This window comes from Alexandromys fortis, unplaced genomic scaffold (genome assembly GCF_014885135.2).
Source record: "Alexandromys fortis isolate MF-2015 unplaced genomic scaffold, M_Fortis_MF-2015_v1.1 scaffold_47, whole genome shotgun sequence".
NCBI classification, from domain to species: Eukaryota; Metazoa; Chordata; class Mammalia; order Rodentia; family Cricetidae; genus Alexandromys; species Alexandromys fortis.
Window position 1 is genome coordinate 2,496,938 of NW_026067957.1, and position 17,259 is coordinate 2,514,196.

Genomic DNA, 17,259 nt, shown 5'->3' on the forward strand with positions numbered 1-17,259 from the left:
TGGTAGTGTCTGCAAGATACCAAAGAAGAAACATAAATACCAAGACAGCCACAAGTCTTTTGACCTTCAATGGTGTCCTGCTTGCAAGATATACTAGTGCAATAATCAATGATGGCACAAAGCTTGTGGGAGTAACCAATCAAATCTGTTGACTTAAGACCCACACCACAAGATGGAAGCCATTCTCAAAACTGCTTGGGTGACCAAAGACTTGAGAATAGATAGCCCAGGGACCTAAGGTAAATCAAATACCATTGTCCAAAAAGAAGACAATAAAATAAATCCTACTTAGATTCTGCCGTACTCATAGATCAGTGCTTTGCTCAGCTATCATCCAAGAGCCTTCCTCCTACAGTAGGTGAGAATGAATAGACTCATAGTCAGACAATATGCAGAGAATGAGAGACTTTGGAACCCTCAGCCTTAAACAGGATGTCTCCATCAAATCTCTCCCTTCAAGACTCAGGGAAAGCACTGATGAAGAAGGAAGAAAGAACATAAGAACTAGAAGGGAAGACAAGGTCCTCTAAATCAACAGGATCGGTGCACAAATGAACTCACAGAGACTTGGGCATTGTGCCGTGAGTCTGCAAAGGTTTACACTTGTTTGGTTCCTAGAGTTGAAAGGAGAAATGGTGGAACAAACATTTAACTCAGAAACTATCTCCAATTGATAATGAGTTGCAGTGAGTATTTAGTTTTTTTTCAAGGGAGTCTCAGTGGGGAAGTAAAATACCCTTAGGGGAAGCTGAATGCTCAACAGTAGATGACCAACAAAGAGTGAACTCTGTGGTTTGTTTGGAGTTTCCTTGTCTCATAGTGTTGTGTCTGGGTTCTTCCATATTTTTGATCTTATTATCAATTTTATTGTACTTTCTTCTTTCTTTTTACCCTACAGGTCCTTTGCTTATCTTTTATGATTTCCAGTTTCACCTTTATATGGGATTCTTAAGTGTGCAAATGAATAGGTCGCTGTGTTTTGTGCCTTCTCTTGGATTCTTTCCTTGTGTTTGTTTTTGTTATATATTATTATATTATACTTATTATCTCATAGAAGTCCATGTTTTCTGATGAGAGATAGAAAGGTGGTGGGTGGGTCCAGATGGGAGAGGGGGTCAAGAAGAACTGGGTGTTATGGAGAGAAAGGAAACTATAATCAGGATATATTGTGTGAAGAAAAAATAGATATTTTCTATAAAAGAAGAAAAAGTTGAAAATATTTCATGCACACTTTGGCACATGTACCATGTTATTTTATTGTCCTTATACTCTGGAAATGAGACTTTGTGGTGATTTCAAAGGCATTAAAATTTCACATTTTCTAACTTCTAGAATTAACATTAGGAATTTGTACCTTTAAATATGTATGTATAAATATCTATGTATTTATACGTGTGTGTGTGTGTGTGTGTGTGTGTGTGTGTGTGTGTGTGCATACCAGCATACCATGGAGGGAGCCAGAGAGATGACTCAGTGGTTAAGAGCACTACCTGCTCTTCTGAAGTTCCTGAGTTCAATTCCCAGCTCACAACCATCTATAATGAGATCTAGTACCCTCTTGAGGAAGAGGCCTGGTCAGTCATCCTCACCAACTTAGACTATAAAACCCAATACACCCAATACAAAGAAGTTCAACAGAATCACCATATACGGTCTGCCCATGCATTCTTCAGCATTGCCAGGGCATAAATTTAAAATATCACATATCAACGCATTAAAATGTCTTAGAGTTGGAAGGGAATCATCCGTATAACTGAGAAGTAAGGACTGAACAATGTCAATGACTCCTAAAGTTTACTACCAACTTCCAAAAAATGCAGACAGTGATACATCATCTCATGTGGTTTGCTCCATCTCTAATGTCTTCTTCTTCTTCTTCTTCTTCTTCTTCTTCTTCTTCTTCTTCTTCTTCTTCTTCTTCTTCTTCTTCTTCTTCCTCCTCCTCCTCCTCCTCCTCCTCCTCCTTCTTCTTCCTCTTCCTCTTCCTCTTCTTTTCCTTCTCCTCCTCCTTCTCCTCCTCCTCCAGCTTCTCCTTCTTCTCCGTCTCCCTTTCCTCCTCTTCCTCCTCCTCCTCGTTCTCCTCCTCCTTATCCTTCTCCTCCTTTTCTTCCTCCTCCTTATACTTCTCATCATCAGGGAACCTACTCCTATGATAGTCCTTTCTCTTCTGTGGCCACTAAACTCAAATCAATTCTAAATAATTTTTCTTTCTACCTCAACACACCAGAACAATTCTCTACATATATTTTCATATTGCTTCTGATAAAACCTGGTTAATTTCCATGGGAATAAGAAAGAATGGGGTCATCTGCCTCATTTACACTTCAGTGAAGTTTCATCTCTGTGCTTTTACAAGGCCCCAGGCTATGGTACAATAGCCCCCTGTGTTCTACTGTCCAGCTGCCCCATTTCCAAATGATCAGAAAGATGGCCTTCCTGGATTGAGTCTAATGGGGGTAATAGAGGATCATAAGGTCAGAGTTAATAACAGCACTCTTCCTTTTCTGATCATCATAGTTTTGGCTGCCTGCAGCAGACAGAAGGTGAATCTGGTCAGAATCCAGCTGTTCAAACCTAGCAGATCTGCTACACATGTGCAATCTTTTCAATGCTATTAAAATTGGCAGGAAAGAGTTTGCTATTACAAGCCTTCTGCTTATTAGATTGTTTCTTATATCTCACCACTTAACAACACATGTAAAATAAATCCTAGGTGCCCAGAGAGATTGTCGGAGCCAGCAAGCTCTATTAATTGAAGAGGGACAAGTGCTACCTAAATGGCATGCCATAAAGCTTCCCAGGTGCATGGCATGTTGTTATAGAACATGAAGTCCTTTGAAACAGTTCTATCTCTCCTGTAACTTTTCTCTACAAACAGAAAGTCAATTAAATGCTTGAGTGTTTTATTTTTTCAGAGTTTAGGAGCTGGACCTAAATGGATAGTGAACCAAAACTCCTGACTACCTGCATACAAAAGTAGGTGCTTTGTTGACCAGCAATCATTGATAGAATTCCCAATAATCCATCGAGACTGTGTGTTGTAAGACCCCAAGGGTTATGTGAAAATGTGAGTAGAAGCAAATCCCATTGATACGATGCTTTATTTCTTTATACACACACATACACACACACACACACACACACACACACACACACAGAGAGAGAGAGAGAGAGAGAGAGAGAGAGAGAGAGAGAAATTCAAAACCCTTTGCATTTTCACAATGCACATCTTTTTATCGTTGCTACCATCTTTTAACTATAAACACAAATAGCATGGATATCTTTTTTCCTTCTTCACAGTCTGACAGGTAAGAGCTTCATATCTCTGTAGATCTTACAAACCTCAGTATACTATCTATAGTGGCATTTCATTTGTATTTTAATAAATAAAGCTTGCCTGGAGATCAGAAAAGTAAAACAGCCACACTGGCCAGTCTTACAGACTAGGCAGAAATGACACACCCCTTAAATCCCAGTAGCCACACTAGCTTGCAATAGAAACCAGGCGGTAATGGTGCACGCCCTTAAGCCCAGAACTAGAGAGGATTATAAAACAGAAAGAGGCAGCTCTTAGTCTCAGTCTCATTCTGAGATTCCTGGAGGCAGGATCACCATCTTTAGACTGAGGTAGACATAAGAGCTAGTGGCTAACAGTTTTGCTTTTTCTGACCTTTAGGTTGGACCCTAATATCTATTTTATTAGTCTTGCTTCAACTACCTTTTGTCCTTTTTAAAAAAATAATTCTGTTCTCATACAATATATCCTGACCACAGTTTCCCTTCCTCCACTCCTCCCGGGACCCTCCACCTCACATTCCTCTTCATTCCTCTTCAGGAAAAAGCAGGCCTCCAGGAGACAACAGCCAAACAAGATGAGAGAAGAAACAGTAAGACAAGGCAAAAACCCTCACATCAAGGTTGGACAAGACACCCAAATGGGAGGAAAAGAGTCACAGTAATATCCAGACCCACTATTAGGAGTCCCACAGAAACACCAAGCTATACAACCGTAACATACATGTAAAGGATCCGGTGCAGACCCTAACAGGCACCATGTGTGTTATGAGCCCATATGAGGAGCCCATGTGATTCCATGTGAGCACCACTTAGCTGATTCATCAAACCATGTTCTTTAGTGTCCTCTACCCCTAAAATCTTTTTTTAAATATTTTTTATTTATTATGTATACAATATTCTGTCTGCATGTATGCCTGCAGGACAGAAGAGGGCACCAGACCTCATTACAGATGGTTGTGAGCCACCATGTGGTTGCTGGGAATTGAACTCAGGACCTTTGGAAGAGCAGGCAATGCTCTTAACCACTGAGCCATCTCTCTAGCCCTACCCCTAAAATCTTTTCACCGTCCTCATCTGCAGGATTCCCCAAGCTCCTAGTGGAGGGACCTGATAGACCTCCAATTTAGACTCTCTCTTCACATGTCTGTCTGTGGGTATTTGCACCTGCTCCAAGGCCCTCTGATGATGACTGGTGGAGGCACCAATCTATGAATAGAGCAGAATATTTTTAGAAATAATTTAACTAATTAATTAGTTTATTTTGAAAGTTGTGGGTTTGGTTCAACCCTAGGTCTCTTGGCTATCCAATCGCTATTTCCTGACCCCCAGACAGCGTAAAGCATGGACTCCCTCTCATGGTGTGGGCCAAATTAAACCAAATAATTGAGTGTCCACTTCTAGAATTCTAAGCCACCATTGCCCCAGCACATCTTCCAGACATGGCAATTGTAGGAAGAAGCATTTGTGGCTGGGTCAGTGTCCAGATTTCTCTTCACACAGCCTGCAGAATACCTTCCCATATGAAAGAGGCTGGAGGGTGGAGGCTAAGGATCCATGAAGGCAGCAGCTCAACCTCTCTCCAAACAATGAGATGTGTGGATGAAGAACTTTTGCCTTTTAATTTACAGGAAGGACATCTGAGATTCCCTTTGGCAGTTTTGAATTGCTGTCTCTGCTGCCATTGTGTGTTGGTCCCTCTAGATGCAGCTGGGCAGCACAGCTGAAAAGTACATTCTGAATAGAGGGTGGGATGGAGCAGAGCTGAGCAGGATGGCATGAAATATCATCATTCTATTGAGAACAGTCTACAACTTAAAACTTGCTGTTTGTATTTAAAAAATTCTATTTAATATCTTTATATTGTAAGTAAAAGCATGGAGATTAAAGCCACAGATAAGGGGAGCTGGAACTACATATCTTCAGGATGCTGCACCTTTGAGAACAATTTTTACTCCTTAAATAATCTTTTTTTGTAAATTAGAGTTGAAACTAGTTGTGAGAAGGCTTATGGCACCCAAGTCCCTAATTTTGCTATAATAGACACCATTTATGCACTTCTTAATATTATGGAGCTTTGTAGTTAAGAAGGAGCTCATCTTACTTCCAAATGGAGAACAAGATTCAGTACCTTCAGGGGTCAGCAACCAAGTTAGCCATGACCCTGCTGGTCTCACTTTGATTTTTTTTTCCACAATAAACTTTTATCAAATGTAATGTAGCAAACTTATCATTGCTCAACTCTGCATTGTCCTTTCCATCCACCTGCCCCTTATCTAAATTGTAACCTTATCCCTCAGTCAGACAGTTAACACAGTTATTTAATGGTCTTCCTTATTGGACAATTAACACAGTTATTTAAGGGTCTTCCTTATTGTCTCACTCCTGTGTTCAATATATTTTATTAATTAATTACAAATTTACTTTTCAACCCCAAGCCTAGCATTCTGCTGAGGAACTTACAATGACTCCTAATTTCCTGGGGTTTAATAAAAATACCTTCAGTAGGCACTCAAGGAACGTGTGAAGCATTCTGGTACTTCTCTGAGCATTGTCAACAGAGATCCCAGGTTCAAATCCTAGCTTAGTGTGTTCCTAACTGAATGATTTAGGGAGTTATTTTATAGCCCAGTGTCATCTTAAATTTAAGTCTTCCTGTCTCTGTTTCCCAGGTGCTGGGGATACAGGCATGCACCCACATTCTGATTCTTCATTTCCTTTAGAAAAAGTACTAGTACACCTAAGAAAACCTTCATTCTCATGAAAACTGTGTACGTCTCCTTCCCAAGTTTGGTCACTACCTTCTTAAGACAAAGGATGTTGATTCTGCAGTTTTCAGAAATGCCTTGTGAACAGCAATGTTCAATGAATATCTGTGGAATGTGTGAATCTTAGGATGTTTTCATTACTAGAAAATGCCATTTCTATTTGGTAACATTTTAATTAGCCTCCTAAATGATCTCATTGGATCGGGGCAGGGCGAGTCCATTTCCTCGCATCAGATCATCCGTTAGGAGAATATTGCCAATGTTCCAGATGGTAGTAGGGATCTTTGTTCCCTGCTGGGTACTTCAGACTGGATTTTGCAGGCTGCAGTGAGTATAGACATTGAGATCCCTTTGATGTTGCTTGCAGTTTTCCTTCAATGGTCAAAATATAGGAAGAGACTGAAGAATTTTCTTTCATTGGTTGGATAGTTGAGCTAAGTTGGTGGTTCCTTAGGTAGTTCTTTCTGCCAAATTAAAATTGCTGGTGAATACGGGCAAAGAGGGACACTGTCTAGTGTCCAAGAAGAAAGTCCTTGATAGATATGTCAATGAGATTTTACTAAAGAGAAGATTTTTTATTTCCGTTTGTGTTTATGTTTCTGTGATTGGAGCTCAAATTGAGTTTGAACTCAGGATTCTCCCAACTTCCAAGGGTTGTAAGTACAGCTGTGTGTTCTCATGCCCAGATTTTGACATTACTTTTAAAGAGAGAGGTAACTCTGCAAAAGGCATATACAATAACAAACTAGCAGAAAGCATATATAAAAATATTATGTAATAGTTACCTCTTTTTCATGTTCATGTAGAGGTTTCACACTCATGATTCTGAATAACAGTCCATAGAGCTCTGAGGTAGGTGCAACAATAGTGTCTATACTCCACCAGCCCAGTACCTCTCATACCAATTGCATTCTCTGCTTTAATATTTAGGCTCGGGCAGAGAGTGGTGGAGTATAGACTGAGAGAGAAGACACAGCATCTATAGTCTTATAATACTTTCCATATGAAATCAAGAATTGTTCTTTTGAGGTCTGTGAAGCATTTTGATGTGTATTATATTTAATTTGTAGACTGCTTTTGGTAAGATTGTCATTTTTACTATGTTGATATTACCTATCTAAGAGCATGAGAGATCTTTCCATTTTCTGATGTTTTATTTGATTTCTTTCTTCAGATATTTAAAGTTCTTGTCAGACAGGCCCCAAGATATTTTGTGTTATTTGGCAACACTTTCCAATGTAACAGAAGATGGAGGGAATTTAAACTCAAACTATAATGTTGTTGTGATCCAACAAAACTAGTGACTTGAACCTTTAAAAGGGATATAGGGATGGACTTTCTTAGAAATCTTCTGCAGATAAAAATCTGCAGAAAAAATAAAATGCAACTAACAAGAAGTTGCACTTGGCTTCTGATTTTCTGGGTCTAGATGTCATTTTTGTTTTTTGTTAAGCTTTTTTAGGTCTTATGTGGACCCATGCCCCAGACTGTGGGCAGCATTTATAAATGGAGACTGCTCATTCATTTCTCAGCTGCCCAGATCCGAATAATCACACAGAAACTATATTAATTTTAACATTGCTTGGCCTACTGACTTAGGTTGTTGTTTGATAGCAAATAAATTTCATCTCTGTGACCACTCCAATGGACAATTAAAGCTGACTTGGGGATTATGTTGACAACATTCCCAAGCATATTTTTTTCTTAGTAGCCTAGAAACCACCATGTAATCATTCCCTGCTGTCAGGATATAAAATTGGAAAGTACGGACAAACCAGCCATGAATTTGCTGATCCATAGTTTGGTAATATATGGAGAAAGTGACCTGTCATTTTCTATGAAGAGGCTAGTTTTCAGCCTGATGAGGGTAACAAATGTAGGAAAAAATCAGAATGAAGTTATGACAGACTCAAATTGATAGCAGTTCTTTATTGGGATGGTAATAGAACAACACAGTTCAAGTAATATTTATTTATCTTATTTTAGGTTATAATGTTATTGAATATATTATGTATTTAATGCCTCTGAGAAATTATTCTTCATGGTTAAGAAACAAATCTAAAAGATATATTTTTGGTACCTGGCACTTTCATTCCTAGAGATTTGCCCTTATGTGAGAGCCATATTAAAAACACATTTTTCCATATAAAAATTGTGAACAGGCAATTACCTTTTACATTGCCTTATTTTCATATCTATGAAAACCAAGGGATCTGGTTGCTAGAGGAAAGAAAAAGTTGGAGGCAATTTCCATTCTGATAGTGTGTTGAGGAAAATGCTGCCCAAATTATGTGCAAGAAGCTTTATTCATTGAATAAATTCATTCATTTATTCATTGAAAGAACATTTGTTCACAATTTAGAGCAGAATTTGGTCTATCACACAATGAAAGAAGTGTTTCATTTGAGGCCATTGTGGATGAATGTGTTAATAAACAGAAAACTATCTCATTATAAAAATCTGGTGTTTTTGTCTTAGTTGAAATTTGTCTCCTTGACATTTCTTGTGTGTTTTCCTTTGCTGATTTTGCTTTAAAACCCAAGAAGAAGAAAGCAAGGTAAAACAAGGACATTCAGGAGATTGGCTTGGGAATGTCTTATGAGCAGTCTTCCTTTGCTTCTTCTGGCTTCCTGCTTTTCATTCTGAGCTCATAATAAAATCATCCAGCCCGAGCAGAAGGAACTAATCAACCCGATTATTTCTTGGGTGTTGAGTAATTCTGTTCACTGAGGGTAGGGAGGCTTTGTTTATAATGCCAGTACAGTTCTCTACCGGCATCATGGTAGAGGGAGACAACCACAGCTGTACCTTGCCTGGAGCCTGTGTAGGGGACCTGCTTACCATGTGGAGAAGAGACTCTACTATAACATAGTCAAGGAGACTTCAGTGAGTTGCAAGATAAAACCATGACGACCTGCTTAGCATAGCCAAATAGAGAAGCGTTTCCATTTGAGTCTCAGATAAGAGCACAGATTAGCTGTAATATCTTAAGAGATAAGAATGGGGCCTTCAACATGGTACTTGACTCCTAAATAAATAACTTTTATTGAAGTGAATAAAATGGTAAACACAGGCCCTCATTATGACAAGCCTAAGCAAGTTAGATACTATCTATGCACCCAAATAATGACCCAGAGGTTGAAAAGATGACTCAGCAATTAAGAGCAGTTGTTATTATTGTAGAGTACCTGGTCTCAGTGCCTAGCATCTGTATCAGATGTTTTACATTTGGCTGTAACTCTATTGGATATTGAGTATAAATATAAATACAACACAATGCAAATATAATGTACTATAAATATAAGTAAGCATGGATACTGAATAAAGAGTATATTGGATATACTTTTTCTGGTCTCTACAGGCATTAAATATACCTGTGATTCACATACATAATGTGCACGCACTCACACATAACCATAAAATAAAAATAAAGAAATCCTCAAAATCCTACCCATTGGTTAGTTAGGGTCGCATTGATCCACGAGTTGCAGTTTCTAAGATTCTTTAACTGCCAAGACTTTGGAAATAAAGAGTTTATATAAAAACAAACCTTATACTAGATTTAAAAACATGCCATTTGATAAAAATCTCCTATATAACTAATTATAAGCCTAATAATAGGAATGTGATTTTAATTTAATCACTAAACCTTCTTTTTCAACTCTTTTGACATATTTTTCACTTTTTTAAAAAAGGTCTATGCATGTGGGAGTTTTGTCTACATGTATATTTGTGCATCCTATATGTAGCCTCATGCCTGCAGAGGCCAGAAGAGGCAAGTTCCTTGGGGATAGAATAACAGAGGGCTGTGATCTACCACATAAGTGCTGGAAAGCAACCCTGGTCCATAAGAAGGGTACCCAGGACTCCTAGTCAGTGATTTATTTCTTCAGCTCTATGGAATAATTTTTAATAATAATTTGTATAGTTTGTACTATCGTGATTTCATGTTTATTTTTAGACTTTTACTGAAAAATGTATTCATGCATATTTGCATAAAAATCTTATAGAACACTAATATTTATTGAGCTTCATATACACAGTGCTGTATTAATCATGGTCTCTCTTCCAATGTCTCATCTGGTTTCTATCTCACTGTGCATCTCAGATACTGTATTAGTTTGCAAAATATTTTTTAAAGGTCCTTTCAGTTTTTTTTTTCTTATGTTGAAAAAAAATCTGTATTTCCATGTATTTCTTATTGTCTTTTCTTGCAGGGCTTTAGACTCAAGTATCTTCCTTGCTTCTGAAAGAGGAAAGCATAGTCTCCCTTTAGTCTTCTCTTAATGCTGTCCTTTTTCTGTGATTCTACACCTTTAAGGACAGGGCCTAGGAGTCCTGTGGTCCCAGACAGTGGTTGTGTACTGCCATTATTTATGAGCAATAGCAAACGGCAATTGTTAATGCCAGGGACTAATAATAATCCCCTTTAAGAAATAGAAATGAGAGAAATCTAAAAGGGAATTTAAACTTCAGACACAAAGAAGAAAATTTAATTTCTTATTAAAGATAAGGAAAACAGAATTCATAGCTCACCAACATAACTTTTATTAGAATGATTTCAAAGTGCCGAGGTTAGTCATAAATTTGGAATTATACAAGCTAAATGGAGCACAGTGGTGTGTGTGTGTGTGTGTGTGTGTGTGTGTGTGTGTGTGTGTGTGATCTTAGAGGTTTAGGAAAAAGAGAATGCAAATTGTCTCTTGAATGTTTTTGTTTTTCTTTCTTTCTTTGAATCCAACAGTTACTGGCTCCTAATGTTTAAAATTATACTTCTCAGAAGTGACAGAGAAATTTCCACGAGTCTTTCATGAATATAACCAAATTCTTTTAATTTTCTCAGGTGTATCTGATGTGTGTGCATGTGTATATGTGGAATTGCATTGTGTGGGAGAGTATGCATATTTGTATATGCATATTAAAGTCCATGGCTGGCTTAGGTGTCTACCTCAATAGCTTTTCACTTTACTCATTGAGGCGAGGTCTCTCAACTGAACTCATAGCTCACTGGTTTGATTAGTCTGGCTAGCCAGCTTGCTCTAGGGAGCCTGTGTATCTGCCTTCTGTTTGCTGCCAAACCCACCTGGCTTTCATGTTGGGTCTGGAGTCCCAACTCTAGTCTTTACACTTGTGGACAAGCGCTGTAACCACTGAGCCATCTCTTCAGCCCGGAATGTAGCTACATTCTTAAAACATTATTGTCAAGCTTATTTTTGATGAAATGAATTTTAAGTAAATTTAATAGCTATATGTTATATAAGCTGAATATACTGATTATAACCACCCTCTCAAATTTAGTTTTCACTAAACTGTTAACTCAATGAAAAAATTTAGAATAGAACAAATTCTAAAATATTCATAATAATAATAATTATCTTCACTCTGGAATATTCTTCTGAGTGAAACAGGAAGACGTCAAGTACAGCTGAAATGTGTTTAATATGAACGTGCTTATCAGAGTATGTTACTTCAGAGTGTGTTTTTAAAACAACCTTTTGAGAACATTCATTCTAGGAATCTTCTAATGCTGCACAACTCTGAGGCTCCACATATCACCATTGCTGTAGCCCTTCTTAAGACTAGACTGACGTCTTCTTTGAACAATGTGTCTACAGGGCTCTTGGTGATCTTATAGCCAATCTTATCATTCTTGGCTGCCAGAAATTCTCAACCCTATACTTATCTCTTTCCTCAATGTTCCGGGAAGAGCAAAAAGGTTTCCTTCCCAGTGATGCTTTTGGTCTTACTGATCAGGGCTTGAATGAATGACAGAGCAATAGATAAGCCTCTCCTGAGGCCCAATACTGGATTGATAGGGAGGTATACACAACTAAACAAATACATACACAGATTATATATGTGTGTGTGTCTATATATCTATAGAGAGAGCTAGGTAATAGATGATAGATTATAGATGATGATAACATAGAAATAGGCAGATAGATGATAGACAGCTTTCTAGATAATAGGTAGATATTAGACAGACGATATATTGATAGATGAATGATAGACAAATGATTATAGAGGTTAGCTAGATAAATAGAGGGTGATAGATAGTTAGATAATTAGATAGATAGACAGATGATAGATAGACAAACAGGTGGGTGGATGGATGGATAGATAGATTATAGATAGATAGATGATAGATAGATGATAGATAGATAGATAGATAGATAGATAGATAGATAGATAGATAGACAAACAGGTGGGTGGGTGGATGGATAGATAGATGGTAGATAGATAGATAGATGATAGATAGATGATAGATAGATAGATAGATAGATAGATAGATAGGTTATGTTATGTAGATAGCCAGTCAGCCAACCAAATAAACCAAAATCTGAACTACTGGACAATTTGGGATATCATGTTTTAGCTATCCCTGAAGGAGTGTGGATTAGCATTTTTGAATCCCATCATGCTGCCTCCCTGCACTGTCGCTCTTAGAGAGGCTTCTAGGGAGTCACCCTGGAAGTGCACTGGAGGACCTTCAGTCTCCTGCCTAACACATCTAAGTTCAGTCTCCAGGTGTTTATGCAGAGCTTAGTCTCCAACAGTGTTTTTAAAAGTTATATTTTCAAATTGGGAGATTAAAAAAATAAACCTCTGAAATGCAGAAATAATGTGCAGAGTGAAGCGCATGGTTTCCAAATGAAACAAGCTGGGCCCAGATTTTCCTTTCCTCCAAGAGACTTGTGATCTGCTCAGCCATGCCAGCTCCCCTGCTGCATATTCTACACAAGCTTCCGCTACTTCAGGTTGAGTGTGCTGACTTCCCACGTGTCTTTGTAAGTGAGTCCATGTTAGTTCCTGAGTGTGGATTCGGAGTTTGGAGAAAAACGCTTCAGGAAGATACACTTTGCTGTGTCTTTTAATTTTATTTCTCTCAACACTTAATCTTATAAAATTGAGTAGGTGATCACAAATTGCTTGTTATTCAGTGAAGGTCCCTCTCATGTGCCTATCTGGGGACTTTTACTGATTGGCTGCTGCACTCTTGAGACTTGCTGTTCAGTCACATCTCACATTCTAACCCCACCACAGCCTGTGATACTGTAGACTTGGTGTAAGGACAAACAACTTCAGGTATTCTAATACATAAACAAGCGATGGAAACAGACAGTCCTGGACATCCGATTCTGTCATACTGGTTACTTTATTGGAACCATGAGTTATTATCTTCTCAAGTGTTGGGACAATTTTATTAGAATTTAAAAGAAAGTCTACGGCCATACCACCCTGAACGCGCCCGATCTCGTCTGATCTCGGAAGCTAAGCAGGGTCGGACCTGGTTAGTACTTGGATGGGAGACTGCCTGGGAATACCGGGTGCTGTAGGCTTTAAAAAAAAAAAAGAATTTAAAAGAAAATCCCCAGGACAGGCTTGCTGTCAATCAGAGCAGCTGCCTGGATGGTAAGAGAGAAGAGAAAGCCATGCTGCTTAAGTTACCCCTACCTGGAGATCAGTCACATGTAGAAAAAGCAGCTACATGGCAATGATGGGGGTTTTGGGGAGTAAGGGAGTTCCAAGTGTTAGGGAAAGTAAGGAAGAATGAACTATTTACTCTGAAATTAATGATAATAATAATATTAATGTCAATGGCCGACATAGGGTAAACTTTTAACAAGCACATGCTCTTCTTTTATTGGCAGGATCAGTGCTTCTCTGAGTTGGCATTTAAATGTTTGATAGTAAAGAATTCCAAGACCCCATTTAGGTTTTTGTCATGTTCTTGAGAACTAGAACTAGCAATTCAATTGTAGAAAGCTTACCCTTGACTTAAAAACTTTTTGGAGTGTGAGTGTTATTGTAAGTAATATTTTCCTTTATTTTTTATTTTCTACTCTTTTATAGTGAAAATACTTGCGTGGTTTATATGACATCACTTAATAGTTTTACTGTGGTTATTTTTTTTTATTAATTTGGTAGATCAATGACATCATTAAGGTGGCAGATACTCTGTATGAATTGAGACTGGATCTCCCAACTTTCCATTCAGTTAACATACAATTTAGAAACGCCATGAAAATATGCTTTTAAGACCTTTTTAAAAAAAAATCCTTTCTATATAATTTGGTGTTTCAGAATGGCACTATTTTCAATGTGGGATGGTAGACTGCTTTCATAGGACGCTTTCTCCCAATCCTTACAGACTGGAATCTCTGAGACTCTGGGACACTCAGCTGCCTTGGCCCAGAAAGCGCTCTCTGCCTATTCAGTTTTTGCCACTGCCCTTGGCACTACAAGCCTGCTTCCTCTTCTCCTCCTGAGTTTCTGTATAATAAGTGTGTCTGGGTTTCTGTTGCACGGAACGTCCCCGAGTGAGAGAGGCTCTGGGGCAGTCAAACAAAGGCAGGATTTCATTCACCTGGCACGCTGACCCCTTGGATCCTGGCTGGAAACTGGCACTGGAGTCCAGGGCTGAGAGCAGAGCCTTACATAAGCCCTAGTCCCAGCAGCTGTTGCCTGCCTCATGGCAATAAGGGACCTATTCTTCCACATGAGTTCTTGGTGTTATACAACATGATATTCTATACCCACACAAATAAATGGGCATGTGCACATGTATATACACCCAGAGATTTGTACAAATGACACCCTCAGTGTCCTCAGACTGACACCCAGCTCTAATGGAAAAGGATAGTGTCTATTAGAAGATTAAATATTGACAAGATTCCCTGAATAACCTTCTTGGACTTTTCTTCCTGTATGGCAGGATTAAAGGATTAACCGGTCAAGCTTCCTACGGGTGCCCTAGATCACAAATTGTGCTGTGTCCATAATCACAAAACTGAAGTGCTCCCAAAGAACCAGAGTTAGAGCTAAGTGGGCCTATGTAAAATTTGCTAATAGCCTCCCATCCTATATATGGAAGAAAAAGGGAGGTTCAAATCATTGTGTATGTTATACTTCACATGCCCAAGTCCCTGCTGGAAGCCAGACTCTTCTAACACGCCAGCCTACAGAGCAGTTACCTGTCTGAAGCTCACTCCCACCTAAGTCTCTCTGGAAGGACACCACCCACTTCCTTGACAACTACTTTTTGTTCCAAGTAACCAATAAAGTGACAGCCAAAGAACTTCTACCACCTGTACAGGAAGTGGGATGATAGTCCAACCCTCCCTGTAGCTTTTCCCAGGCTCAAATCAGATGTTCTTTTCATCTTGGAAATATTAGGACTGCTATTATTATCATCATTATCATTATTACTATAATTATTTGCTAATTTGGGGATATGAGCTTTCAGCAAGCCAACTTTCTTAGAGAACTAATTGTTTTCTTTTCCTTTTCTTCTTCATTTGCTTTTAAAGACAAGGCCTCCTGTTGCCCAGGCTGAACTCAAGCTTGCTATGGAATTGAGGATAGGCTTGAACTGCTGTCCCTACTTCTTTTCTTTCCCAAGTATTAGAGTCACAAGGGTACCTGACAAGGCCTGGCCTGAGAACCAGTTCTTAAAAACTATCTAAGCAAAATAAGATTAGAATGAAATATTTTGAAACCCACAGGGACTGGCCTATTTTAATGAGCTATTTACTACTTTTTTATGTTCACTTTGCTACTTACAGGCTATTGTAGTCTGTGAATATAATTTCAACATTTCAAATTTTTACTTATCAGGTAGATAAGCATTGCTTGGTTTTTCTCTTCTGCGGTGAGTTAAGCTTTTCATTCTGATAAATATCAACTTCCATTTTTTTAAAACCAGGTCATAGAACTATTCTTCCAGTAGGCCACCAAGTCAACTTGACCTTTATTTTAAGGGTTAGTTTGGCGTAACTTTCACATTTTTGTTGTTGTTGTTGTTCTTGTTGATTTGAGACAGGACATAGAAGTCAAGGCTAAATCACCTGGTGGATTGTTTTCTAAGTCACGGTTCTTTCTTGTTGTAGAATTAAGATTGAAAACCAAGGGAAAAAACAAAGCAAAAGTCTCTCAACTGGAATTACAGAGGAATTCAATAAGCAAGATAAGACTGGTAATAATGGGGTCAGAACTGTGTTGTGAATCACTAGTGACATCTCACAGGCTTCCATGTGCTAATGGGCTGGGAGGAAAGTAGCTGTGTCATGTATACAAAGGACTCTTTGTTCATCTCCCCCATTTTTACAACTGCAGTTAGTTCCTAAAGTATGTGACTTAGGGGCTACTATCTATAACTAATTCTGACTTCTGTACATGGATAGACTGAAACAGTAAGTCAGGGACTGTGTCTTTTGTACCCAGAACGAACATATTGTTTATAGACTCCGAATAAGAAACCTACTCTTCCTTTTGGAGAAGATACAGAATAGACCTTTGCAGGTGACTTGACTGAGGTTTTGTCTAAAAGAAAACAAAGAGAAATGCTGCAATTGTTCCAAGAATTATAAACACAAATAATTGTTGTTGTTGTTGTTGTTTTTCTGTTACCAAATGTCCTCTAGGGATATTTTGCTACCAATATGGTGATGGTGACCCATGGTTTACACAGGTCTGGGTCTGGTCTTATTTCTTCCTGGCTTCCTTGTGGCTGTTAGAATATATGTTATCCCTGGTTCTTGGTTCTCAACAGCAGTGGTCATCAGCTATTTAAAACATAATGACACAGTTACTCTCTAGGATGTCAGGTATAGCGATGGAGATTTACTTTCAAACAAATATGAAGTTGGGAGGGGAAGAAATCTAGCATTTGGTAGCAGAAACTACCTTTAATTTAGCAGAAACTAACTTTATTCTATTCTCTTGTGAGCTACATTTGATTGGCTCCTAACTTAAGAGGAAAATCAAAGACTCATAATACTCAATACTATGGACATAGAAAGAATAACATCTCAATAAAGAACAGACAGGACATCATGAAGACTTCGGTCAGGTCTCTGTCTAGAACAATTTGCTACCTCATCCTTAAAGGCTTCTCTGTCCAAGGAAAGTCTTTGCATAGAAAAGGATTTTTGAAATCAAGTATTCTTCCTTTCCCCTACCTATATTAAGGCTATGCAATTATGACTTAAGGTCTTAGCATTGACACCGACCCCTGAAATATGTAAACCCCTTAATAAAATTTAAAATATCAAGAGACATCTGCAAAAGAGTTTTTTTTCCTTCTTACAATTTCTTTTTTTAAAATATAATTTTTTTATTGAAAAAAAAAGATTTCCGCCTCCTCCCCGCCTCCCATTTCCCTCCCCATCTCCCTTTTCCCCCCTCCTCCCTCTCC

General features: G+C 38.4%; 1 non-coding gene across 1 annotated transcript; it reads left to right on the plus strand.

The window, feature by feature from the left end:
* Positions 1-13,283: 13,283 nt before the first annotated feature.
* LOC126507779 (5S ribosomal RNA) lies at positions 13,284-13,402 on the plus strand. The gene has a single exon (XR_007593635.1). It is a non-coding gene; the product is annotated as a 5S ribosomal RNA (ribosomal RNA).
* Positions 13,403-17,259: the final 3,857 nt, after the last annotated feature.